The sequence below is a fragment of the Ursus americanus genome, chromosome 2 (assembly GCF_024610735.1).
Source record: "Ursus americanus isolate L20-20 chromosome 2, mUrsAme1.1.p, whole genome shotgun sequence".
In the NCBI taxonomy this organism is placed as follows: Eukaryota; Metazoa; Chordata; class Mammalia; order Carnivora; family Ursidae; genus Ursus; species Ursus americanus.
Window position 1 is genome coordinate 74,454,933 of NC_142128.1, and position 25,946 is coordinate 74,480,878.

Sequence of the window (25,946 nt, forward strand, 5' to 3'; positions counted from 1 at the left end):
TGGCCAAGAAGTGGTCATCTAAAAGTATTAGAGGGGCACTGGGTGGCTCAGTCTGTTAAGTGTCCAGCTCTTGATTTTGGCTCACGTCATGCTCTCAGGGTTGTGGGATCGAGTCCTGCATGGGTCTCCATGCTCAGCACAGAGTCTGCTGAGATTCTCTCTCCCTCTCTCTTTGCCCCTCCTCCTGCTTGTCTCTTTCTCTCTAAATATGCGAAATCTTAAAAAATAAATAAATAAAAAGTATTAGAGAGAATAGTGTTGGGTTCTCACACAATGCAGCAAATAGTGCCCATTCCCATTCTCCAGACTGGAAAAACTCATAATTAATGAATCATATGGTGCCTACTCAGGGAGCTCTTGCCTCAGTAGTGGAAAATTATTAGTCCAAGACTGAGCACTCACCTGGTCTCAACTAACACATCTTAGAGGTAAGACAGAAAAGGATCAAACTATTTTCAAGTAACTCAGTTCTGCTTGGAAACAAAGCTCAGGATATTTATAGGAATTTAAAAAATACAGCACCCAATGAAATAAAGGTCACAGTGCTTGGAATCTAATACAAGATTAGCAAGCATACAAAGAAATGGGGAAATCTGACCTATAGTGAGGAAAAGAAATCAATTAAAAATTATTAAGAACTGACATAGATGATAGAGTTAGCTAAGGACAATAAAATAATCATTCAACTGTATTTATATGTTCAAGAAGTTAAGTAGAAACATGGAAGGTATACAAAGCACCCAAAATGAACTTTGAACTTCTAGAAATAAAAACCACAATGTCTAATATGAAAAATACATTGGATGGGATTAATGGCAGATTACGCATCGCAGAAGAACAGATTTTAAACGTGAAGACATAGCAAGTGAAACTACCAGAAGGGAAATACACCCTGGAAAAAGAAATTTAAAAATGGAAACAACTGTGGGACAACTTCAAGCATCCTGATATACATGTGATCAGAATCCCTGAGGAAAAGGAAAAGAGAGTAAAAAACATTTTGGAGACAGACTTGACAATTGTTTTTCTAAACTTGATGAAAACTACAAAGTTACAGATCTCAGCAAATCAACAAGGACAAGGTAGACATGCAGAAAGCTATCAGTCAGTTGGATTGATATACCTTTACAGAGCAATCTCACCCAATAACAGTAGAGTATATATTCTTTTTATGTGTTAGAACATGGTCAGGTTTTTCTTAGGGACAGAAGCCTGTTCTTAAATGCCTGCCCTGTGCATGGGGGCTTCCTCGCTATTGCCAATTGTTAGGATGGACTATGGCCAGAAAACAAGTCTCAATAAATTTAAAAGGATTCAAGTCCAACAATATATGTTCTATGACTACAATGGACTAAATGAGGAATCAACAACAGAAAGATACCTGGAAAATCCCTCAAGATTTAGAACCTAAATAATGCACTTCTAAATAATCCATTGGTCAAAGATAAAATCAGAAGAATTCTGAACTGGATAAAAATAAATACATAGTATATTAGAATTTGTGGGATGCTCTATAGCAGTATTTAGAGAATAAATTATAGCACTAAACCTCTGTATTAGAAAGAACAGTCTAAAATCATATGATCTCACTTTCCGTGTTAAAAAACTTGGGAGGGAAGGACAACTAAATCTAAAGTAAAAAGAAAGAAAGTAATAAAGATCAAAGCAGAAATCACCAAAATAGAAAACAGTCTGTCTAGAGGTTTTTCAATTTTATCAATCTCCAAGAACCAGTCCCATGCTCAGGAAGCAAAGAGAGAACACTATTTACCAATGTCAGAAATGAGAGGTGACCTCACTACAGATATTAAGTGGGAAATAAGGGAACATTGTGAACAACTTTATTCCTATAGTTTTGACATTTTAGATGAAATTGACAAATTTCTTGAATAGAACAAACTACTGAGGCTCATCAAGACGAAATAGGTAATCTGCATAGCCGTGTAGCAAAGAAGACATTAAATCTGTAACCGTCTTTCTCCAAAGAAAACCGTAGGCTCAGGTGGCTTCCCTGGTGAATTTTCCCCAACACATGAGGAAGAAATAACACGAATTTTACATAAAGTGCTCCAGAAAATTGAAGAGGAAGAAATATCTCTCAACTCATTTTTTGAGGTTAACATTACCGTGATACTAAAACTGGAAAAAGACATGACAGGTAAAACAACAACAACAACAACAACAGACAAAACAAATAAACAAATAAAAAACCATAGACTAATACCTTTCATCAACGTAGATAAAGAAATTCTAAACAAACTTTCATCAAATCCAACCCAACAATATAAAAAAGGGAGAATAATATCTTGAACAAGTGGGATTTATCCTAGGGAAGCAAAGATGGTTTAATATACGAAAATCAATCAGTGTAATTCACTGTATTAGCAAACTAATAAAGAAAAACAATATGATCATCTCAATAAATGCAGAAACATAATGTGACAAAATGTAACATCCAGTCCTTAAAAAACTCTCAGCAAACTAGGAATTGAAGGGAATGTTTTCAACCTGATAAAGGCCTTCTACAAAAAACTTACAGCTAACATCATAGTTAATAGTGAAAGACTCAATACTTTCCCCCTGAAATCAATAACAAGACAAATATGTCCACTTTCTCCTCTTCTGTTTAACATTGGAGATTTTTCTAGCACAACGAGGAGGAAAAAAAAGAAAAGAAAGATCACGGGATTGGAAAAAAGAAAGTAAAACTTCACTTGCCATGACATACTTGTCTATGTAGAACATTTTTTTTTTCAATTGCTGTCAGTCATTTTGAATCTAATAATTTTTTGTTGTGTGGGACTGTCCTATGGGTTGTGGGATGTTTAGCAGCAAACTTGGCCTCCATCCACTAGATGAGAGTATCACTGCCTATGCCCTGACCCCCAGGGCATGAAAACTCAAAATGTCTCCAGACATTACTGCATGACCCTCAGGGGGTAAAATCCACCCCCAGTTGAGGACCACTGATACAGAAAATCTGATGGAATCTACAAAAATCTACGAGAACTGATAAGTAAGTTTAGCAAGCTTGTAGGCTATAAGATCAATATATAAAAACTAGTTATATTTTCATAAAATAGCAACGTATAAATGGAATTGAAATTAAGCTACAGTACCATTTACAATTGTATCAAAAATATGAAATACTTAGTGGCAAATCTGATAAAAGATGTGAAAAACCCGTGCAATAAAACGATAAAATATTGTTGATAGAAGTTAAAGACCTAAATAAATGAAGAGATATGCTTCATCACATGTAGAAAGACACAGTAGTGTTAAGATGTCAATGTCCTTAATCTGATTTATAGATTTAGTGTAATCCCAGCAGGCCTTTTTTGTACAAGTTGATAAGCTGATTTTAAAATTCACTAGATATGCAAAGATTCTAGACTTGCCCAAATAACTCTAAAAAAGAACAAAGTTGGAAGGCTAACACTACCTGATTTCAAAGCTAATAAAGTTATTATAATCAAGACAGTGTGATGATATTAGTTTAAAGATAGATGAATATATCAATGGAAGATAAAAGAGAATCTGTAGATAGACCCACACATGTCTGGACAACTTATTTGACATAGGCTAAAAAACAATTCAGTAGTTCAGTAGAGAAAGGATAGTCTTCAACAAATAATGCTGAACAATGGAATATCTATAGGAAAAACAGAAAAAGAAAAAAGAAAAAAGAAACTTCAATCTATACCTTGCATATATAGAAAAGTTAACTCAAATGGATCACAGACTTAAATGTAAAACCTAAACTATATAACTTCTAAAAGAATACATAATATGAAATATTTGTAATCCTGGATTAGACAAAAGTTTCAGAGATAATATGCCATGAGGATAAGTTATAAAAGAACATATTGATCAGTTGGACTTCATGAAAATTAAAACCTCTGCTTTTCAAAAGATACTGTTAAGAGAATGAAAAGACAAATCAGATTAGGAGAAAATATTTGCAAAGCATATATCTGATAAAGAATATATATGTAGCATATATGCATATGTCTAGAATACGCATAGAACTCTTAAGTCTCCATAATAAGACATCGACAAAATTAAAATTTTTGTTCTTCGAAGTATACCGTCATGAAAATGAAAAGACAACCCACAAGAAAATTTTTTGTAAATTGTATATTTGATAAAGGACTTGTATCTAGAATACATAAAGAACACTTACAACTCAATAATTTAAAAAAAAACCGCAAATAACTCAGTTTAAAAATAGGCAAAGGATTTGATAGACATTTCTCCAGAGAAGATACACAAATGGTCAACAGGCACATGAAAAGATGCTTAACATCATTAGCCCTCAGAGAAACACAAATCAAAAGCACAATGAGTTGCCACTTAATAACCACTAAGATGGTTGTAATAAAAAAGACAAATAATAACAAGTGTCTTTGAGGATGTGGAGTCATCAGAAACCTCACACACTGCTGGTTGGAATGTAAAATGGTACAGATCATTAAAAAACAGTCTGTCAATTTCTAAAAAAAAGGTTGAACATAGAATTACCATACGGCCTAGCAATTCCTCTCTCTGCACACACATACACAAATAAAACATAATTGTATTGGAAAAACCCAGTCCTCCTTCCTATGCCTCCTTTACTTTTACACATAATACTTGACTTTTGACACTTCTGGTCACCAAATGTGTGGGGGTTTTCCCCACAGCAACAAGCAATTCTCCGTGACATGAGCTCGGTGTCCTACAATTTAATTCAATTCTGACATTATCTACAGATCCCACAGGTTGAAAGCTCAGTCCCACGAAACTGCCCCCCACTTTAGGTGACAATCACAAGTACAGCTGACCCTGGAATAACACATTTTTTTTTTAAAGATTTTATTTATTTATTCGACAGGATAGAGACAGCCAGCGAGAGAGGGAACACAAGCAGGGGGAGTGGGAGAGGAAGAAGCAGGCTCATAGCAGAGGAGCCTGATGTGGGACTCGATCCCATAACGCTGGGATCACGCCCTGAGCCGAAGGCAGACGCTTAACCGCTGTGCCACCCAGGCGCCCCTGGAATAACACATTTTTAAACCGCACAGGTCCTCTTGTACAGATTTTTTCTCGATCAAACACAATACAACACTTTAAATGTATTTTCTCTTATGATTTTCTTAGTAAAATTTTCTATTCTCTAGCTTACTTTCTATATACCCATATATAATGCCTATACATATATACCAGTATATAATACCTATAAACATAAAAAAATTTGTGTTGACTGTTATTGCTAAAGTTTCTGGTCAACTGTAGGCTATTAGTATTTAAGTTTATGGGGAGTCAAAAGTTATATGCAAAGATGATAATTATTATTATTATTATTGTTTTAAAAAGGGAGGGTGCCTGGGTGGTTCAATCAGTTAAGCTTCTGACTCTTGATCTCAACTCAGGTTTTGGTCTCAGGGTTGTGAGTTCAAGCCCCGCGTTGGGCTCCATGCTGGGCATGGAGCTTACTTAAAAAAAAAAAAAAAAAAAGTTGGGTCGCCTTGGTGGCTCAGTCATTAAGCGTCTGCCTTCTGCTCAGGTCACGATCCAGGCATTCTGGGATTGAGCCCCGCGCCGGGCTCTCTGCTCAGCGGGAAGCCTGCTTCTCCCTCTCCCACTCCCCCTGCTTGTGTTCCCTCTCTAGCTGCCTCTCTCTCTGTCAAATAAAGAAATAAAATCTTTAAAAAAAAAGTTATATGCAAATTTTATACTGTACACGGGTCAGCACCCCTAACATTATTCAAGGGTCAACTGTAGTAGGTCCCCAAGTTACCTATAGCGTCTGTCCAACTTGGATATAAAACAGAGTTTTCCATGACCTCCCCCTTTGGATTTAATTAGTTTGCTAGAGTGGCTCACAGAACTCAAGGAGATGCTTACTTGTGTTTACCTGTTTATTATAGGATATGATAAAAGGTACAGATGAACAGGTGAAGAGATGCTTAGGGCGAGGTCTGGGAAGGTCCCAAGGGCAGGAGCTTCTGTCCCCATGGAGTGGGGATGTGTTTGTGGATGTGTTCAGCAATCTGGAAGCTCACCAAATCCCATACTACTAGGACTTCATGGAGGCTTCCTCACATAGACATGATCAATTATTAACTTCATTTCTAGCCCCTCTCCCTACTCTGGAAAATGGACCGGGTGGTGGGTAGGGAAGATTCCAAGTTTCTAATTGTGGTTTGGGTTCTCTGGTGACCACCCCCCACCCAGGAGCCCATTCAGAATCTCCTTATTAGAACAAAAGATGCTCCTTATACTCTTAGCACTTAGGAATTTACAAGGGATTTAGGAGCCCTATGTCAGTGATAAGGCTAAAGACCAAATACTAGAAACAGAGATGCTTCTAACACTTTCATCATTTAGAAAATTACAAAGGTTTCAGAAGCTCTGTGCTAGGAACTGGGGGCAGAGACCAATATATGTATTTTCTATGATTTCACAAAAGTCCACACAAAAGCTTGCACATAAATATTCGTAACAGCATTATATATAATGGCCAAAAAATAAAGATGCCAAATATTCATCAATTGTTAAATGAATAAATAAAATGTGGCATAGCCATATAATAGAAAATTATTTGGCAATAAAAATAAAGTACCGACACCTACTACAACAAGGATGACCCTTGAAAACATGTTTTGTGAAAGAAACCAGTCACAAAAGAACACTTATTACATGGCTTAATTTATGTGAAATATCCATGATGAGCAAATCTATAAAGACAGAAAGTAGATTATTTGGTAGGGGGGGGTGGAGTAGAGGAGGAAGGGGAGGTGTGGACTGACTGCTAATGGGCCTGGGGTTTCTTCTTGAGGTGTTGAAAATGCTGAAAGTTGATTATAGGGATAATTCAAAATCTGGGAATATACCAAAAACCACTGACACGTTAAATGGGTGCATTGTTTGGTACATGAATTATATCTCAATAAACCTGTCATTTCAAAAAAGATAAACATTGAGGGAGAGGGATGGATCCTCCAAAAGGTGATGGGAATGCTCTGCAGTGGTTACTGGGACATGTAAGCTTTTCAAACCTATTGAAACGTATATAAATGAATCCACAACAAAGTTGATCTTGTAAAAACTCTCAATAATAAGGACAAAGCAACCTCATTTTAAAAATGGGCAAAATATTTGAATACAGATGGCAAATAAGCATATAAAAATATATTCAACATCATCAGTCATCAGAAAAATGGAAAGTAAAACCACAATGATACACTACTACCTGTTAGAATAGCTAAAATTAAAATGATTGACTAAGCATTGGCAAGGATGTGTTGGAACTGGAACTTTCGTACTGCTGCTGCTGATGTAACATGGTACAAACACTTTTGAAAACGCTTGGCAGTTTCTTCAACATTCAACATACATCTATCACATGATTGAGCTATTCCACTTCTAGGTATTTACCCAACAGAAATGAAAACACATGTCCATGTAAAAAATTGTACATTACATAAATATTTATAAGCAGTTTTATTTGTAGTAGTGCAAAACTGGAAACAATCCCAATGCTCATTGTTAGGTGAATGGATAAAACAGTTGTGCTCTATACTACCCAACAATATCCTGGAATGAACTGTTGAGTACATGGCGCATGATTCCATTTATTTGAACACGGTAGGAAATGCAAACAAATCTATAGCAGCAAAAATCAGGTCAGTGGTTGCTTGGGGAGGGGGCTGGGAAGGGGCAGGAGGGAGGTCACAGGGAAATTTTGAGGGGTAAATGGATATGTTCACAATCTTGATTGTGGTAATAACTTTATTGGTACATGCATATGTCAAACTTTATCAAATTGTGTGTTTTAAATATGTGTAGTTTATTGTATGTCAGCTAAACCTCAATAAGGCTGTAAAAACAAAGATAATCCATTTAAAGTTTCTGGCTTACAGTGAGAGTCTGTTTTCTCTAATTGCCCCATGGCTCCACACACTGAAATTACAGGCAGGAGAAACCTCCCACCCGGGCCTGGATAGGATTCCCTGTTGGAACCCAGTTCTGGCTCTCAGGGTTGCCCGTGCCCCTCCCAAAAGACATTTGTAGGAGGAAAGAGGTCAGCAAAGACTTCTCTTTATGCTCTCCAAGAAAGGCTGGTTTCTTTAGTCCATAGCATTTCTTTGCTCACACTAGGCCTTCTTGGTGTCTTGGCTTTAATAATTATTTCTTTATTTTGTGAATTTTCTTATGGCCACTAACACAAGGCAAATCATCCAACCCTACCAAATTAATTATACCAATATTTTTTCAATACTAAGTCTATGTAAGACACATGACAAAGATGTGTAAGAATGAGCCTATGTCTAAAAGAACTCATAGCAGGGGCGCCTGGGTGGCTCAGTCGTTAAGCATCTGCCTTCGGCTCAGGGCGTGATCCTGGCATTCTGGGATCGAGTCCCACATCGGGCTCCTCATCTGGGAGCCTGCTTCTTCCTCTCCCACTCCCCCTGCTTGTGTTCCCTCTCTCACTGGCTGTCTCTCTCTCAAAAAAAAAAAAAAAAAAAGAACTCATAGCAGAGGAGGGTTTGGGGGCTCACATGAGAACACTAGTGACTTATGGAGAGGCCAAGTGGGAATGGTGTATGGGGGACCTGCAGGTAAACTGACACAGGGGGTTACTGAGACGAGAACATCATCTGATCCTCCCTCTTGGAGTTTTGTGACCTCATCCTGACACCCCAGATTCCCTTTTTCTTCCACTGCCAAGAAGGTTGCAGATCCATCCAGTGGAAGATGGGGAAGTGTTTCCTTGCTATTTGTCTTGCTTGCTGCCTGTGCCTAGAGCGATGGAAAGCTTCTGAGCTCTCTGATGACTTGGGGAGGTCTGGTATTTTCTATCTTTGCCTGTACCGCTATCTGCCGCTTCCCGAGATGTGCTAGCTGAGCTTGTAGATCTGATTTATGGAGGACTTCAAAAGACAACTTTCAGCTGTGTATTTGTATGCAGCTCTCTGTATGGGCTACTCGACAGGCATTCCGATTTAGGGGGAGAAGCATATGCATCTCAGAAGGAAGCAGATGCTGCATAATCAAGAGTAATTTAGAAGGAAAAGAGAAGGTGAAAAAAGGACAGAACCCATATCCGACGACATCAGAAAGTTTTGTGCCCCAACTGTCCCCTTTCTGAGGCTCCTGGGTGCTTTTCAGATCTCAAGCGACTGCACCAGGAGCCATAGGCCCCATTCTAATAGCTTGGTGGGCAAGTAAGAAAGCCGCCATAAGAGGTGTGAGCTATGGGATTCCTGGCGCCACCAAGTCCAGCTGCTGCCATGGAAGGGATCACATTGTTAGCGGATGAAGCAGAATGGGCCCTCAACGAAATTTCCAGATCTACAGCCCAGAAGTGAGAAAGTGTGATGCAGTGTGAGGATCAAGGTCTTTGGAGTCTGAGACCTCGAAAGATCACTCACAGTGAGGATCTTCTCCATGGCTTCCTTATCGTGGGAATGTTCATTTGTGAAATTATGAACATAATTTCATATAATGAAATTATATGATGTGGGGAACTATAAAAGTGCAAAGATACACTTTTAGGTGGTTTTAAGTGTGGGAGCCATGGTATTTGGCTGAAAAGAGAATGTGTGGCTGCTGAAGATGTTTCCTTGGACCCGAGCCTGCTGGTCAAGTTGGGGCAGCAAACAGTCATAGCGACAGCCACGCCCGCAATGAATGGGGCCATTCGTTCAGATTGAAACCACAGTCTAACTGACAGCATGTCAGGGAAGGCTGCCTCTCCTTCCTACTTTGTCTTAGTAAAAATGAAATGTTTGTTGCCTCAGAAAGAAGGGCTTAACCTCAAGCAAAATAAAAAATCACAACTTCCAGGTCCTGGAATGACTCGTGTTCACCAGTTGTCTACAAAAATTGAGATCTTTGGGTACCACGGTCTCCTTAATCAAGAGAAGGGGCAGGGCATAAAGTAAATGTCACTGGAGCACCATGCTGCTCTTGTCGGGAGGCAGAACATTTTCCTTGCGTGCTGAAGAAAATGTCTCTTTACGGGACTCGGATGGCCCTTTTAATAGGTCATGCACCTTTGTACACAAGCAAATGACAATTATTAAATTATTCTCTTCCCACTCCAAGAATCCTGCCAAGATTCATTCCCTGAAATGTCTACCTGAGTGGAAAGGGGAAATCTCTGTGGTATCTTGTAAACTGACATCTTCTCCAGCTTCCCTCAGAGTTTCTAACCCCAGATTTGCCAACAAGTTGCCCTTATCTGTTTTCCCGTGGTTGCTGCTCACTGGTTCTATTCCAGCCAGCCAGAGAAGCCACATGGCACACCTTCTAGCCTCATCCTCCACCACTCATCCTTTTGCTTGTCTACTGAATGTGATATGGTCATTTTTTAAAAAGACTTTATTTATTTATTTGACAGAGAGAGACAGTGAGAGAGGGAACACAAACAAGGGGAGTATTAGAGGAAGAAGCAGTCTTCCCGCTGAACAGAGAGCCCGATGCGGGTCTCGATCCCAGGACCCTGGGATCATGAACTGAGCCGAAGGCAGACGCTTAACGGCTGAGCCACCCAGGCGTCCCATGATATGGTCATTTTCACCTCAGCTAGTAGTCCTCTTCCTGGGTACTGCCTGAACAGTTGCCCGTTTTGGACATGCTTTTGTTTTTCCCTTTCATTAAAAATCCAGAGGCATAGAACCATGGAAATGGTTAGGTAGTGAGAAGGGATGATTGCAGACCTCTCCATGCGATGCTGCTCATATTTATCTTTGGCTTTAGTTTGTATTACTTAATGAATGGACTTTAAAGCGTCTAGGTTAGTACGGGGTACATACTAAGCACTACACACATGCTTGTGATCATCATCATCATCCTTTTTTCTTTTAAAGATTTTATTTATTTGAGAGAAAGAGAGAGGCAGAGATAGCGACAGAGATAGTGAGAGGGAGCACGAGTAGGAAGGAGGGAGAAGCAGGCTTCCCGCTGAGCAGGGAGCCTGATGAAGGGCTCTATCCCAGGACCCTGAGATCATGACCTGAGCCAAAGGCAGACGCTTAACCGACAGCCATCCAGGCACCCCCATCATCATTATCCTTATCAAATGTAGAACCATGACACATGTTTCATAATTTACATAAGTGATTTCATGAACTATCCTGTTTCATGTTCTAGAGTTTCCAAAGCTCACCAGTTTTGTCCTAATGAAATATAGAAATGTTCCTTTAGACAGGACTTCCAGCATAGACATGACTGCTTAGGCTGTGAGAGCTTCATAGACTCCTACCATCCTTTCTAGAGGCAGTGTTTAAAACATTCTGAGGAACACTCCTTGCTTAGTGCCTCGCACATAGAAAGTATCTAATATATACTAACAGACTTACTTCCTGATTAACTCTTGCCATGGAAGTACTGCTCTTGGAAGCCTGAGCCCCAGGCTCCATCAAGCAACTCTGCCCTTGGGGCCCAGTGGAGCCCCTTCTCACAGCCACCCTGGGGCTTCCTATCTTTAGGCTCACACTCCTGAAGGAAGTGAGGTTCGTTGCCCCCAAATAAGCAAAGGGATTGTGCCTTTCTCCTCTAACTCCTTCGCCCGGCCTCCAATCTAGGTGGTTATTGTTTCATCCCTCAGCTGGCTTTCTCTCTGCTTGATAAGCAGTTTGTGCTAATATTCTTTCCCTTCCCAGATCTTTTGTTTTACAGATAATGATCATGATAACAACAATCTCTCTCTCTTGTATCGTGCGTCATAGTTTTTAGATCACTTCCTCTGCCATGTTCTTTTCTCTCAAAACAAGTGCATGGGCAGGTGGGAATGTACCATCATCATTGCCATTTTACAGACCAGAGTGGGGCCTCAGAGATAGATGCTCACACTTTTCGTAGGTTGCACAGCTAGGAAGTGGCACAACCAGATCTAGAATTCAAGGCCTTTCTGTCAGGCCCTTGGTGTTTTCAATATGATTTCCTGTGGATGAGTGGCAGGTGTGGAAGTGCAGAGCTGGAAATGAGCGAGCCCTAGAATAATGAACAATGGAAGTGACCATTGTGGCCATGCTGTAAGAAACAACTAGGGTACGTGGGGAAAGTCAACATTGTTGGTCTTGAAGTGGATAGAGTTAGGGGTCTAGCAATGAGAATTTAAATAACCAATAAGTGTATCAAACACCCAGTAAGAACTCCTTTAGTTGAATGAGCAAAGGAATGAATAGTATCAGAGAAGTACATTTCCTTAGCTTCTTTCTGAGGATGTGTATATATGCTTATAATCAATTGTCTCACTTTAGGAAGAGGGAATGCAACCTCCTAGAACAGTGGGTCTCAAAGAAAGCATTTGTGAGCTCAAGGAGACATTAGACAGTGCCTGGAGACAGTTTGACTTGTCACTACTGGGGAGAGAGTGCTACTGGCATCCCATGGGTAATGACAGGTGATGCCACTAAACATCCTATAATTCATAGAACAGCCCCACGCAACAAAGAATCATCTAGCCCCAAATGTTAGTAGTGCCTGAGTTGAGAAACTCTGCCCTTGAGGAATGAACATTTCCATATGTGCCCAATTTTTGGCAGAGAGACAGTCTCGGCTGAACATTTTTTTGGGTTTATGACTAGTGGGTAATGGAGTTCTTAAGGGAAAGAGAAGAGAAGAGCTTCAATAATTGTATTTGATTAAAAACCAAACACTGGCTCAGCTCAATATTTGTTTCCTCTCTACAAAATTGACCATACCCTCCTATGTGGATAATAAAGTGATAAAAATAAGTGCCAAGTGATGCTTTACAGTAATATGCTCCCAAGAGTTGGACGAGTTAGATCTGAAATATTGATAATTAATCTATTCAGGTCTTGAGAGTGGAGTGCCCTGTTGAGAGTCGGAAAGGTCAAGAAAAAACAGTGTGAAGGGATGAGAACTCCGTGGAATGTCAGGAGGAAGTCTTAGAGATTATGTAATACTGTTCCTTTTCCACGTGGGGAACCGGAGTTCCAGAGTTTGCACTGATGATGGCATGATGGGACCCAGACTCAAGATCCAGAGTTATTGAGGTACAACAATGCCCCCAAATACACTTCTGTGTCATTGTCATGTGTACAGGGCCTGGTCTGATGAGGGTATTTCCTTGGTTTACTTGGTTGGGCATTGTCAACTTGGATAGGGAGGAATCTGAGAAGTGCTATCCTGTGAGATACAGGTCCTTTGGTACAATGTGAACAAAATAATACTAACACTCATACTCAAAATGTGCACGTCATATTGCACTTTCTGAAACTTTTTACATGCTCTTTTTCACATTACGCCTCTGAACATGTAGTTCTTTTTGTCTGGATTGCTTCTTTTCCTTTTCCAAATCATCCTCTGGTTAGCAGCCCATCCCTCCTTCCGTAAATCTTTCCCCCACTCACCCCCTCTCCATATGTTCACATGTGTGTGCGTGCACGTGCACACACATACCATATAGAACAGATCCTTCCATGCTGCATTTTATTTTTATGCTTTGAACATGCTTCTGCAGTACAATGACCTGCCTCATGTTGGATTTTGTGAAACCAATAAACAACACCCTCTTTATTCCCCTATTGAATTCAGAATCAATTGAGAAATAAGGCACAGTTGTCAAACAGATGGAAATACAAATATAAACTTTATTGTTAAAATTTGCTTGAGAACATGGCTTAGGTCTACAGCCAAATGTGGTTCCCTAACAAATTCCCCCAGGGTTAAACTCACCCATCCACTCTTAGGTGGAACCACAAATGTGGGGGGCAGTGAGTGAGATGATGGAAAGACTGGGGCCCCCACACTTTCTCTTTCTGTGGATTGGTAATGTTTTCCTTCTTGGAAACAAAATATTTCAGAGTTGACATCAAAATATACAGTCTGTCTCTTCTGTTAGACTGTGGGGAACTTGGGTGCGGGAAGACTGTATAGTCTGTCTTTGTTTTCTCAACTCCAAGTTTGGTGTCTGGTCTGTTAAATGAATGATGTTAGACATTCTTCATATCTCTTTCTTCTGACTCATTCCATTCATTTCAAACAAAAGTCTGATGCTGCTGATTCTGATGCTGCTGATTCCTCCCCTATCCCCAGCCAGTCTACACCCCACCCCAAACGTTATACCAACCAATGCCACAATGCCCCTGTGAGTGTTACTCCCTCTTTAACAGAAGAGGAGCACGAAACTCAGAGCTGTTTAGTAACCTGCTTATTGATCAAGTCATCCAACAAGCAATGGTAAAGCCAGGGTCTGTGTGTTGGCCTCCAGAACCCACATGTGTTATGGGGTTCTCACTCACTAGCTCAGAGCTCACCTTTCTGTGTTCTTTTTCTAAGTCTCAGCCTGTCCCCACCAAGCAGGACTTTGAATAGACTTAATTCTTAATCTAGTGAGTTTGTAGGCTTAAGAGTTAGTTGGATTTAGTGACCTAGCTACCATTAGACACCCTCCTGCTAAACCATAGTGGGATAGCTTTTCTCAGAGACCACTGAGCTCTGTGTGGTCCTCTAGCTGGAGACCATTTTCCCATCAACAGGGTCCCTCTTTCAAAGTCTTCATCCATCTAAGGTCTACCTTCAGGTAAGGAGTCTTGTCAAAAAAAAAAAATTAGCCCTGCTGGACAAGTGTGTCTGTGTCTCAAGGACATATTCCTTCTCAATCAATGTGTTCTGCCTACCTGGTCAAGACCTGATTGCCCTATCCCAGCAGATCCATGAGCTTGCCAAGATCTTAGACTCTATTTCTAGCTTTTTCAGGTGTTGCCCTGGAGTCAAGCTCTGGTACATGGCATCCTTAAACCAATATCTACCTAGTCTCAGGGGCAGGGGTCTCAGGTAAGATGCCAGCCCACTCTTCTCTTTCTTCCATCACCTCCTAGCACCCAGGGGCAGAGCACAATGTTTTGAAGCTAGGACCCATAGTTTGTGAGGCAGTGAGGGCTAGTAGATTGCATTAGTTATCCCCAGTTTTATAGATGAAGACGTTAAAATCTAAGGAGGTTCAGAGGCCTGCCCGAGGTCACATAGGCCTAATGATCTGGGAAGGAAATGAGGGCTTAGAAGGCATTGGTCATTGTATTTCTGCACACTCAATTCTGTATAGCCAGACTTTGCTGTATAGTCAGACTCTCGTCCTGGCCTCTATGAGCCCCCTCTTGCCTCTTCAATCAGAAGGACATAAAATGAGAGGGAAGAGAGAATAAAGAAAGACAAAAATCTTTCACAATTCAGCATAGCTCTAACCCAACACGACAAGGCCAAGTCCATCTTTTCGTGGTGCCAATTACTTAAAGGGCATCGATGCCATGGCACCATTAAAGTAATAGCAAAGACAGATTGTAGGACATTGCGGATCAATGTGCTAAGTGTTGTTCAACTTGTTCAATGAAATAAAGCATTGGATCATTAACCTTACCAATGTCAATGTGTTGTCACTATCAAATTCAGCTAAATGAATGTCCATGGCCCTCATTAAAGAGTGCACTTTGAGGCAACTAATGTATTAATACCTTATTGGCAGATAATAAAAGGAGAGGCTTTCCAGGGCAGGGCAAAGAGTGTGGACAGAAGCTGAGAATATTTGATGGAGAAGGGGATAGTGATGGATACAAATGCAGAGATGTGAACTGGGTCAGTAATTGAGAGGGAGGTGGAAGGATGAAGAAAGGAATGCACAGAGCTCTGTGAACACTTGTCTCCTTGACAGGCACGTCTGGAGTACACAGAAATTGATGGTGGACTAGAGATGAAAGCTGCAATTTTCCATTTTCTTTTCTTTGGGGGTATCTATCTAGTTTACAAGGGGTTAACTCATCAGTTTTGACCTTGATCCAGCTCAGAACCTCAAAAAAAATGAGAGAGTGCTTACAGAGAAAGCGGTGAGGGGTACAGTGTGCTCTAGATGGCTGGGCTCAGAAACATCTGCTTCTTCCTCTCGCCACCCTGCTCCACTGTCTTGGGGTGGTGAGAACCTGTGGAAGAAAGTTGGCTCATTGACCAAGGCCAGCTTCTTGGAGCGGAAGCAAGAGCAATGGATTAGAATTCAACAGACCTGAGTTTTGCTTCTTCGTCCTGCTTCCGTTGGCAAGAATTCCAATTCCTGAATTCAGCCCTGCTAGATAATTGTGTCTCAGACATATTCCCTCCTGATCAGTGTGCCTATTTGCTCAGGACCTCATTGCTGATTCCAATCTCTGGATCTCAGTTTCCTCATTTGTAAAGCAAGGGGCTGAGAGGACTCTAAACAGGTTTTTTCAGAGTGTTAAGCATCTGTGGGATGATGTGGAGGACACTGAGGGAGAACAAGTTCAGGGAGCAGCAGGAATCCTATCCCTTCCCTTCATTCATCCAGAGTAGCTTGACTTGCATACATGTGTATTAGGCTTTTGCATAATATTTCATTGGAAAAATGGACCCCATTGCCAAACAAGGCGAGACAAACAAACAAATACACAAATTTGGAACAAAAACCCTGGACCATGTAATCCCCAACATTTAATAATTTTTAACACCAAAATGTACTAGTTGAAAAGTGATCAACACAGTCCATCATTTAGTCTTTGTATCTAGCAACTGTCAATCAGACAGATTATGTTTCCCTGCTAACAAGTGCTCTGATTATCTTGGCACCGTGTAGAGATAACTTCATTGTGTCTCTATTATCGGTACATGCATTAATGCCTCAAGGACTGATAAAGCTCCTGGAGTTGGGTGAGAGCCTTTGAAAGGGGGCCAACTCCAGTGGATGGAAAGGGAATGAGTTCTCCGGGCTGGGGGATGGGGTGAGGGTGTGGATAATAGTAGATAAAGGGGCAGAGATGCTGATGTAGGGAGGGGCAGAGGGATATTGGGCAACCAACATGGTGGCTGCCAAATAGGATTTTGATTGTCCAGTAATTTCTGAGAACTATTTGCCCAGCTGCTCCAAGTTCTGCATTACTGGCCCAAGCTGGGTGATTTTTTGCCTCCATGAGACATACTAAGTGTCTCATTTATCATAAGTTTCTGCTGGGGATGGCTGAGTTTTACTCTTACTCATTCTCCAAACTGTCTGCAAATGTTTCCCAGAACCCATGAAAGTTATACATTATAACTTTTACATGTTATACAATATGAAAGTTTACATTTTCGATTCTTAATCACAGCTCTGCAAAGGATCCTCCAGTTGGGCTGACATTGCCAATAGCTACTCTGGGGTTCTCTCCTTGGTTACTTGTCCTCACCTGAGTATTTCCAAGTCAATCCCCACAAGAAATACTTGCAAGGAAATCTCACAAATGAACACAGTGGAGTTAAAAACATGGACCTCTAGTTATTTTCATGTGTCTTCTTAGAAAGCAAAGTGAGTGTCCCTCGGGTCAGGAATGATTATTTTAAAGACGGTTCTTTCATCCAACTGTACTCATTGGAGAAAAGAGCCGTTATCTTTATTTATTTTATGATTATGTTATTATTGTTATTATTTATTTCTACCAGTGTTTCCTAAAGTTATCTTATGGTATGAATTCCTTGGGGTACTTGAAAAAAATACATATTCTTGGGCCATTTTGCTAGATCTTAAATCAGTAGCTATAGAATGGTTGCCCAACATTTTGTCAATAAAGTAGAATGAAGTGCTTCAATGATTTTTGTCATCGCAGAAGTTTGGGAAACACTGATCAATATAACTGAGTGCCCACCCAGCGACTGGCAACAAGAGTCCCCAGCAAACGTTGGCAAAGAATAAAGGACATTGAGGATGCAGGATTAATGATGCAGGCCCAGCCTAATGAGGAAGAGAGGGACACATGGGAAAAGCTTTTGCAATCGTCTGTTTTCTGAGAGCCCAGCCCTGGGTTAGAGACTAAGGGTATATCAGACACTCACAAACCCCCCATTCCTCCACCCCCATCTATATCCTCAAACTAAGCCTCATGGAGCCTGGATCTGGAGTCAGCAGTTGGTCAGTTGATTCAGCATGCAGAAATTTAGACCCTCCCGACTACCCCCAAAATAGTGCTCTTTGTAGAAACAAGGGGTAGATCCCAAGTAGGCATCCAGACTGCTGTCCTTTCTAGGCTGTTAATGGCATCTATGTTCCCCTGCTGCCTCCTGCTCCCTTTCTGCTTCTCTGTACAACTGGAGCCCCGTTCTTGTCCTTCCTTGGCCCACACAGATTTCACCAGATGAGCGTTTCTGTTTCATGAAGGAAGGAATAAGGCTCTCTGAAGTTGTGCTGTGCTTGCCTTTTAGGAGACACTTTCAGAGTGACTTCCCTTCGCTCTCCTATGTGTTTGTCCCAGATTGTTGACAGATTATCTGGCTTGAGCTTTTCAGCAAATATGCCCCCTTGCCCTGTCTGGCTCTCTGAATCCATGGGATTTTGCATAATTTGATGATATCTGATTGAGCACTGTGCACTGGATGAGGAGCTGGGGACCCAAAGGGGAATGATATGCATCCTTCCTAGCTTAGAATGTAAGGAGAAATACAAGACCAGAAAGCCAGCACTGGCTGAACAATGTAAACAGAGCTAGTTTAAGGTTAAGCACAGAATACTACAGGCGGTTACAGAAGGGACCTTACCTTAACCCTGAGTGTATCAGGGAAGATCTCTTGCAGGAAGTGCTCCTTAATCTATGTCTTGAAGAAGTCAGCCAGCCAAAGAAGGAAGCTGGATGGGAATTCTAGGAAGAGGCAGCATATATAAAAGCAAATATTTATTTTGTAATTAGATTCCTTGCATTATTATTTGACTACCTGGTCTTGGACTGTATTACATTTAGGGAAAAGAGTTCTGGGATCACGAGTCAGAAAAATGTGTTTTAGTTATTTTCCTCTTTTCAGTTAATCATATGACCCTGGAGAAGTCACTTCTTTTCTCAGTGTCTTAGGGTTTATCTCTGTAGGGGGTTTGGAGTAAATAACCTTTAAGTCCTTTGTAGTGATTCTACTCTGAATCTCCCCATAGTACATGTTTTGTCACTGAGCACGACAAATTGTTCTCTTCTCCATGTTATATATGTATGTGTATGTGTTTGTGGGTACACACAGGTACTCATGTATGTACGGGTTGCTAAAGTTGATCTGTGTATAGCTACCTTTGTTGTGGAACTTAAGTGTATGTCAGGGAGAAGATAAATCTCTCTCTTTCTTATTAGGAGGTAATACAGTATATAACACACACACATGTGCGCATGCATGCACATGCAGACACACACACACACACACACACACACACACACATCCTCTTTTGAGTAGACCGCCCAAGACGGAGAAGGGGAGTGGAGGGTGGGTGAAGGAGAGCAGAACATGGGGCTGTCACAGCCTGTGGCTTAAAAATGGCTCGAGTTGCAATTAAAAAAGGCAGAGGCCAAAGGTTACTCCCTGGCATTTCACTCAGGGTGGATAATTTTAGAGGGTGATGTGTCTCAGCTTGTTGAGATATTCTGAGGGACTTGCAACAGCTCAAGTCTGGCCAGCCCGAAATAAAAATCAAAAAGGCCGACACATCCAAAGACACTAGAGAGAAGGAGCACATTGGCAGATATTAAATGGAAGAAAAACTCCATTTGATTGACGCTGCTCCTGGATCCTTATTTCTTGATTAATAGTAGAGATTGGATAATTTTTAAATTATTAATTATTTTCAGAGAGCATCCATGATATCAGGTAGTCTTAGGCAGTTCTGTCACGGGGAAGGTTAAATACTCTCTGTACTTGATAATTACCTAATCACCATGACTCCCTTACATGAATTCTGCCCCGAATTCATTATGACTGGGTTGGGTTATTAAAGCTTGTGTGGAAAGAAAGAAAGCATCCTGTTGTTTGCACTGATTTCGCGGGGAGTGAAATACCCTAGTATACCGAGCTTATCCAGGACAGCCTGGAATAGATTCTCCTGCCAGTTAGTTAAATTTGCTCCCAGATTCACCTTTGTGTATCCACTAGCAAGAGGTGCAAAAGGAAATGCAAATGAGCCCCTACCTAGGGAAACCTGAGGCCAGGGGGGAGTCACCTGCAGGAGAGGAAGGTGAAAGCAATTCAAGAAGGGCTCACCTCTCTCTAGAACGTCAGAGGCGCACCTGGAGAAGCTGCGGTCCTCCCCCCCCTCCAAGCCCTCTTCATGGTCCACTGCCGGCAGGTCTCTCAAGTGAGCACATCCGTTAGCTTTGTCCTTTTGGCAAAACTGTTTGCTGAATCAATGTCAGCGCAGCTGAGTGAGGCCAGAAACCCCTCACACAGCCTTGGCCAAGACAAGAATTCATGGGAGCTGCAGAGGGGGGACAAATAAAATACAGTCACAAAGGTAAGCGTGGCTTTTACAGGACTGCCCTTGGCAGAGATTACAATGGATGATAACCGACAGTGTGCAGAAGGGAGGGGGATCAGGGAAGCCCATACAAGGCTAGGAGCTATGAAAATTGGTAAGAGCTTTCTGGAGGGCAGTTTGGCAAAATGTGTTAATGACCTTAACAAGGTGTATATCTTTGATGGGATATTTCTACCTTTGGAAACACATGAAGATAATATGTCAAAAATTTTAAAATATTAGTAATAAACCTACACATTGAATTGTGGAGGATTGATTAGGTTAAGTGTGGTTTATTTATCTCATATGATACTTTGCATTTAAAAAGAAAATCGAACCATATACCATTTATTGATATTGGAAAATGATCCTGATTTATCTTTAAATCTTTAAAAAGGGAGGCTGCCAAAAAGTAAATATATGAGAATTTTTCCTTTTATAATGCATGTATGAATGCACTACAGAAGTATGGAAACACATAAGCCATCACATTACTGGGTGATTTTTGTTTCTTTGGGTTTTTTCTTTTTTCAAGAGGTTGCTGAGTTTTCTGCCATCAGCACATGTCACCCTTGTCATTAGAAAATACACAACACACTTTACATCTGTCTTTTCAGGTTTTAAGCTTACAATGTCCATCAAATGCTTCAATAATCTCCTAGAATGTCTATAAGAGTTAAACAGTCTAAACTGTTTAGAAAATATCCAGATCCTCTGAACAACAGCAGTACTAGGGTTCTGACCACTCTGTTAGCAGGGCCTGTTTTAGACGTGGGTCAAAAATTGTTCAAGGGCTTTCGCAGAAAATGTAATCAGAGCTCCTTTGGGGGCCGTCAGAGGGGAGAGGGCATGGCGGTCATTAGGAACTGAGGTTCTGCTGCTTACTGGCTCTGAGTGGGTTTGAGTTTCTTCTGCCATGGGAAAATCGGGACTACGTGATTTTCCAGATTTCCTCAGATCTAAAATTTTAGGTTGCTGTTGTTTAAATCTCCACTGAGAGCTGCTGCTCAAAAGTCCGCAGTGGGTGGAAAGTCAGCTTCTCTTCACATTAATAAGATACAGTGGCAAGATTGATTTCTTCCAAAAGATAAATAGTTACAGTGTATTTTTTGAACTCTGACATGATTTCCTTCTACACATAGAAGAATGTAGAACTGAATGAAAACTATTTTGATTCCCTGAACCAACTCTTGTACTCTCCCCCTTATTTTGGTTTAACTTAGACATCGTCTTTAAATAGAAAACAAACTTGGAGTATTTTCAGGATTACTGAATATTAAAACTATATTGTCTCTGAATTAAATCATGGTCTCCTTTGTGATTATAGCAGATGCTATAAGTTGCCTGTCCACATCCACATTTTCTGGAATGGTTGTGTGAGGAGGTGACGTTGGAATTGCTGTAGTCATATGAGACCATGGACAGACAAACTCTAGGACAAATACCAATATGCTGGAAAAGAGGAACAAAGAAATGAATCTGGAACATTAAGTCTCTGAGTAGCTATATGAACTAATTCTGGAAATGCCTGCCTATGGACTTCATAGTATATGGAGTAACAACACCTCTTTTTTTTTTTTTTAAAGATTTTATTTATTTATTCGACAGAGATAGAGACAGACTGCGAGAGAGGGAACACAGCAGGGGGAGTGGGAGAGGAAGAAGCAGGCTCATAGTGGAGGAGCCTGATGTGGGGCTCGATCCCATAACGCCGGGATCACGCCCTGAGCCGAAGGCAGATGCTTAACCGCTGTGCCACCCAGGCGCCCCTACAACACCTCTTTTTTTAATTTGATTTTCTTATTATTTGAAGCCTGAAGCATTTTAATTGGCCTCTGCCTTTCTAATTACTTCTGGCCTGCATAGGGAAACTAGTTATAGCCAAAACATTTTAAAATGTTGCATGATAAAGAACAACCAGCAATCACAACCTACCCTGGAGCTGCTGTATTTCAACAGTGTGGTACTGGTGCATGAATAGACAAAAAATCCAGATACAGATCCATATGTATATGGGAATTGAGTGCAAAGGGGACCTCATAATATAATCATTAAAAGTACACCTTCTGGAACTATACTGCCTAAATTTGCAAGCCAGCCCCACCAGTTATTAGCTATGCAAACACAGGAAACTTGTTTAAATTTTTTAAGCTTCAGTCACCTCATCTATATAACACAAATAATAATATCTATGACAGTGTTGTTGTTGTGAGGGTTTAATAAGCCAATACATGTGAGGACCTTAGTGCATCATAGAAAATGCTAAGTTTTTCTGTGCTTGGTATATCATAGAAGGTGTACTGGCCCCGCTTATATGCCATTTCAAAATTCTCTTCATCTACCTCTTCGTCCAGACCCCTGCTGTGCAGAGGTAGACACTAGCTACATATGGCTATGTGTATTTGAATCTAACTTAATTAAAACCCCAAATTGGCCATCGAGTTTCTCCATTTCACTAGCCACATTTTGAGAGTCAACAGCCATATATGAAGCTTGTGGCTACCATACTGAGCAGTGCAGACAGAGACCTTTTCTATCATTGCAGAAAGTGCTGTTAGACAACACTGTCGAAGAGTTTTCTGCAACAGCCGGTTGCATGAATTGCAAACTTTGACCAGCCTCATGCAGAGGCAGTCAGACAGCACTTTTGTCTCTGGCCCCCACCACTTAACTCTCATTTTCTGCTGTGGGACATTGCAATGAAATGTGGGACAACATAGGTGAAAAATGGGTTCTGCATTCATACATGCCCAGACTGCAATTGTAGGAGAGTAGATGTCCATGGGGCCACCCTTGACAAGTGAGGAATGGGAATCAAGGGATAAATGCTCCCCTACCTTCCCAGTGTATTTAGTAACAGTTCCAGAATATGTAGTAAGCTTTCTGAGAAGGTCCAGGGGAATTAGGCAACAGTGGCCCATAGGGATGGCTGACTCAAGAGCACGTTCATGTATTGAATTTTGTTCCTGCCAGGTCTAAGTGAGTCCCTATTAGGAATTGCCATTTCATGGGATCACGTTTCTAAGTGCACACAGCGTTTGTCTCAGGTTCTTCATTCAGGGAACCAGAGCTAAAGTAGAAATTTCAATAAAGTGTTAGCTAGTATCTTTATCGCTAACTAGTAAGAGAAAGGACAGAATCATTGGTAAGTGGTATTTAAATATCAGCAGACCATTTTGGGGAAAAAAAGATCAATTTACAGCAAACACATACAAATTCTATGTGGATTAAAAATTTAAATGCAAAACACCCCACCAAAATAACAAAGTAATAGAGGAAAATATCCGAATGCTTTTCATAATCTTGGCCTAAGGAAAGCCCTCTAAACAGAGACTTCCAATAAATTAGAAAAAATATAGATAGAAGTAAGTCAATTAAATTTTTATAGTTTGTATAGGGCAAAAGATACTATAAATAAAATAAAAGCAAAAACCTAAGAAAAGAATTTAAGCATATTATAGACAACTGAATAATGTTCCCAATATAAAGATGCCTTCCAAAAATTTATAAACCAGTAAGAAAACAAACAAACACAGAAAGAACCCAACACTCTGTCATGTTGTGTGTATTCTATAAATATTTGTTTATTGAATATACTACTTCATGGAATAATGGACAAAGTATAGAAAAATTCACTGAATAAAAAATCAAATGGATTATAAACATTCTATGTTTAGTTTCACTAAAGTTCAGAGAATTACCTATTAAACAAGACAAATTTTCTTCTTACCCATCAGATTGGCAGAAATATGAAGGATTGATGATATCGGTGTTAATCAAGGTGTGAGGGGCAAGGACACTGCCAGATACTGTTGGTGGGTGTAAAAGTGATATAATCTTATGCAAGAACAATTTTACAATGTCCATTAAAATTTAAGGTGCACATATCCCTTGACCCAGAGATTTTACTTCTAGAAACCCATGTTAAAAAAAAATTACAAGTGTGCAAGAGTATGTGGGCTATAAGTATTTGTATTACAGTACTGTTTGTTATGTCAGAAAATTGAAGATGACCTTATATCCATCACTTGGGGCATGGTAAATTATAGCACAAAACCCCTCTGAGATACTAGGTAGCCATTAAGAAAATGAAGTAGATCCAGATGTATCCCCATTGTTATAGGTTGGATCATCTTCTCCCCAAAAGATATGTTAAAAACCTAACCCAGTAGTTCCCTTATTTGGAAAGAATCTTTACAGAGATAATCAAGTTAAAATGAGGTCACTAAGAGTGGCTCCATCCTTATAAAAAGAGGAAATTTAGATACAGAGATAGGCACAGAGGGAAGGTGATGTAAAGACGTGCAGGGAGAAGACAGCCATTTAAAGTAATATGTGTCTACAAGCCAAAGAATGTCAAGGATTGTTGGCAGACAGCAGAAACCAAAAGGGGCACCAGAGAGAACCTGGCCCTGCCAACACCTTGATTTTGGACTCCTAGTCTCTAGAACCATAAGAGAATACATTTTGGTTATTCAAGCTTCTCAGTTTTTGGTATTTGTTACAGCAACCGTAGGAAACTGCGATCTATCATGAAGCAACATTTCAAGTTGCAGACCAATAAATGTTGTGTAAATTTATTTTTTAAATGATGCTGTGTTTATTTTCATATGCTTATGTGTACATAGAAAAACTTCTGGAAAGGCATCTACAGGCTGTTTAACAAGATCACCCCTAGGGAGGGGACTTGTTGGGTGAAGCCATTATGGGACATGCTTTTTGCCTCACAAATTCTTTTCTTTTTTTTTAAGATTTTATTTATTTATTTTTTTGGGGGGGAGAGAGCAGGAGTGGCGGGGGAGGGGCAGAGGGAGGGCGAGAAGCCAACTCCCTGCTGAGTGGGAAGCCCAAGGTGGGGCTTGATTCCAGAACGCTGGGATCATGACCTGAACCAAAAGCAGAAGAAGCTTAACCCACTGAGCCACCCAGGCATCCCTTGCTTCGTGAATTCTTGTTTCATTTTCCCCCCCACGAACACATTACTTTTGTAATAACCTCCCCCTGTAAAGATTCAAGTCCCTTGCACAACCAGGTTTTTTTTTTTTTTTTCTGCAGGTGAAGAAAAAAGACCAGAACTGGAGGAAGAGGGGAGGAATCTGACACAGGGGGTGAAATATGGGGCTCCATGGCTGGCTGCCTGGGTCTCTGGAAATTTCCAGAGAAAGCACTAGTTCCTGGTCAATAAAATGGGCCATTGACAGTATCCTTAATGCCTTGGAGCTGCAAAGAAGAAGAAATCAAATCTTGGTGCGAGGGAAGGAGACAGCCTCTTCTTTTCCCTGGAGGTGGGAGCCCCCTCCCTTGGAAGCCTCTGGCTGGCAGTTTCCACCTTCCCAGCGACACTGCACTGAGCACAGCTGAGAGAACACAGCTCAAGTATCAGTCTGAGCACAATTGTAAAGCGTGTCCCAGGCTTATTTCTGAGTATCCAGTGATCAGCAGCAGGGCTTGGTGCTATGGGTGGTGACCACAAAGTCACATGAAACCCCATCTCATCCCTCTGGCTTCTTTTCCTCAGCTCTGAGGGGCCTCTGGGGGGACCAGGCCATGGGGACCTGGCAGAGCGCAAGGAGAGTAAGGCAGGAAGAGATATGGGAGTTTCTGGTGACAGATGGAAGGGGAGCACAATTTGTGGGACCAGGAAAGCAAATCTGTGAAGTCAACCAAACTTCTCAGGTGTCTGGGCGACTCT